Source organism: Schistocerca piceifrons, chromosome 2, assembly GCF_021461385.2.
Source record: "Schistocerca piceifrons isolate TAMUIC-IGC-003096 chromosome 2, iqSchPice1.1, whole genome shotgun sequence".
Lineage (NCBI taxonomy): Eukaryota > Metazoa > Arthropoda > Insecta > Orthoptera > Acrididae > Schistocerca > Schistocerca piceifrons.
Genome location: NC_060139.1, coordinates 755,917,002 through 755,920,361, shown reverse-complemented (window position 1 = coordinate 755,920,361; position 3,360 = coordinate 755,917,002). Strand labels below are relative to the sequence as shown.

Here is a 3,360-nt window from a genome sequence, read left to right as displayed (position 1 = left end):
CGAAGTCACACCATACAGAGGAACTTCAAGCACAGTGATTAGAGGCGAAGATCCCCACACTCGGCAAATCTGTGTGTTCACCTCACCGTCAGAGAAAAATGAGCTCAGTCTGTTCGTAGGATGATCCACGGTCACCCTCGTCAAATTCAATCCTTGCAAGAAAGTGGAGAGCGAATTCAACATGTCGTTTTACGTCCTGTGGTGCAAGCTGCTGTACGATATGGATCTTGTACGGATACCATTTGAGGAGGAGGAGGAATTAGTGTTTAACGTCCCGTCGACAACGAGGTTATTAGAGACGGAGCACAAGCTCGAATTAGGGAAGGATGGGGAATGAAATCGGCCGTGCCCTTTGAAAGGGACCATCCCGGCATTTGCCTGAAACGATTTAGCGAAATCACGGAAAACCTAAATCAGGATGGCTGGAGACGGGTTTGAACCGTCGTCCTCCCGAATGCGAGTCCAGTGTGCTAACCACTGCACCACCTCGCTCGCTCGGATACCATTTGGAAATTATTCGAAGCACCTTCCGTACAGTGGATCGTGGGATGTTCGAGTGTGGTGAAACAGCATGCGCGCTGTCAGGAATAACGCACAGCGTTGTCTGCCATAGCAACAGCGATTTCGTCAACCACCTGTGGTGCAACTGGTCGTCGGCCTCTTCCCGGAGCGACGCCCATTTCTCTAGTTCATTCGAACTACTTCATTATGCTCCGCACAGCGGGTGGAGAAAGAGGACCCTTCCGTAACCCTTTCAGCTGGCGATATTCTCTAAGTGCAGCTGCAGCATTAATTTTGTTTTGATAACAGAGTTTCACCAATAATGCCCTGCTCCTTTTGTCCAAGCTCATGTTGACACGTCAACAAGTGCACTGCGACTGGTCTAGTGCGTGAGACTGTGAATCACGATGACTGATCACAGCACGTGGTGACCATAGTTGGAACTGGACTGTGGCGCTGCCACGCGTGGGAATCATGCACTCCATACTCTGGACATTAATGGTACCAAGTATGGTACTCGTACGGTAGTTAGTTTCAGTGTTATAACGTGTTAAATAAAGTTTAATTGTAACCACCCGACATATTATTAAACGGATAACACGGTGCACGAACCCACTTGCAGGTTGTCTATCTAACGGCTTCTGGGTGCAACAAGTATTTAATTTTCAATACTTCATATAACTGTAGATCGAATTTAAAAATTTAAAAGATTATCATCATCTGTTCATTAAGAGATATAACCTTACGTTAAAATTTTAACATAGTGAGATGAGTGTTACAATTAGAAACTGTGTAGACCCTACGTGTAATGATGCAGTGAAACTTATGGCGCGCAAATTACGAGGTCGTGCTGAAAAGCAAGGTCTCCAAATTTTGTATGTGAGAGCTCTTAAAGCTTTTTAAATAAAACAGACGTTATTAGCAGTCAACATCTTTATACTTCCATGTCTACATACAGGATGTACATAATGTCCGGGAACACTTTCAATTATTTATTGCACAAGAACCAAGCATTGTACAGATATCATAAATATGCCATTTTGAAGAGAAACCGTGAAAGTTTTTTTCTTGTATACCGCCACAGCGTAGTTTGGTAATTTGCCGATAGCCGGCGCTAGTCGCAAACATTGCGGCCATGCTACAGAAGGGGACATCTGTTTCATGAAATGGCCTCCCCGATCACCAGAACTCACCCCGTGTGACTTTTTTCTGTGGGGACACATTAAAGATCTGGTTTATGTACCGCCTCTACCACGTGATGTAGCAGAGCTCCGGAAAAAATGAAATGAAATGATCGCATGGCATTGTTGGCCGGGAGGCCCCATGCGGGGATGTTCGGCCGCCGTACTGCAAGTCCTTTTTAGTCGACGCCACTTCGGCGACTTGCGAGTCAATGATGATGTAAGGGAACTAGGGAAGCGACTGCCACACTCGACGATGCCATGCTTGGACGGGTACGGCTACTTTCATTTACCGTATTGACGTCTGCCAGGTCACTCACGGTTCGCATATCGAATGTTTGTAAAAAAAAAAAGTTCAGAGTTTCCCTTCAAAATGCAATGTGTATGACATCTGTACAATGTTTAGTTCTTATGCAAAAAATAATTGAAAATGTTCTCGGACTTTATGTACACTCTGTATTTATTTCTCAACATAGCCAGCCCGGCGACGAACACATTTTTCCCAACGAGTGACCAGTTTGTTGATACCGTCACTGTAGAATGACTTTGATGACGAAGGCACACCTTCACCATTGCTTGCACCGCTTCATCACCATCACAGTGAAGGCCTCGAAGGTGTTCCTTACGTTTTGGAAACTGATGAAAATCGGATGGGACCAAGTCGAGACTGTTTGTAGGATGATCTGTAACAGTGACCCCTAGGCGTCGAATTTTTGCAGATGTCGCAGCGCCAGATATGGTGTGGCATTGTCATACGGAAGGAGAGTGTGCTCCGTGTATGGACGGACTCTTCGTATTCGAAATTCGAGTACAGCGCGCTGTTTCTCACGCGCCGCTTTAATTACGTTACACACCGCCATGTTCTTCAGTTCAGAGTCCTCCAGCGGCAGAGGGATGCAAATACGTAGGCATGAAGAACAGAGATGTAGAATGTTAATGACATTAGTTATATTTAAAAAATTTTAAGAGCTTCCACGTAAAAAAAATTCGGATGCGTTACCTTTCAGGACGTCCTCAACCAGTGTTTGAGGATGAGGGCACTTAGCGTCTTCCAACGAACTTCAACATAATTTCAAATTCTCTAAACTTTTTCTCGCTGACATGCTTAACGTCAAATATTCAACACATCAACCCATTTGTAAAGTAATCTGACAAAGAACAAGGGGTAAGTGGGTTTCTGGTGATTTAGGGCGGAGCGTGATTGTAGAGGCCCACAAGTACGGGCATATCTTCAGGGAGATCCTGCAGAGTACACGTGCCTATTAATTAAACGCACAGAATGAACTGTTCGATGTTGATGAAAGTGATGAAGACACAATGCATAAGATGATATCAACGCAAACAGTTCAGGTATGATGGCCCTATAATGTAGTGATAATGCCACAAATGAATATTTGTGCCAGGTCGGAACACGAACTCTGGTTTTGCTGCTTTTCAGGAGCATTCATCTTAAACATTAGGCTGTGTGTGCACGCTTCCAGGCTTGACTCACACTTTCATGTTTCCCGCTGTGACTTCGAAACACTATTAACGGCGGTTATCACTATGATATATGGGAGATGATGAAGCTTGCACAGGATAGAGTAGCATGGAGAGCTGCATCAAAACAGTCTCAGGACTAAAGACCACAACAACAACAAAAAAACAATATGGGGGAACGTGGACAACTGTGGCTGGT

At 44.8% G+C, this 3,360-nt stretch overlaps 1 non-coding gene across 1 annotated transcript; it reads right to left on the bottom strand.

The window, feature by feature from the left end:
- Window positions 1-419: 419 nt before the first annotated feature.
- Window positions 420-492, bottom strand: Trnaa-cgc. Its single transcript has one exon. It is a non-coding gene; the product is annotated as a tRNA-Ala (tRNA).
- Window positions 493-3,360: the final 2,868 nt, after the last annotated feature.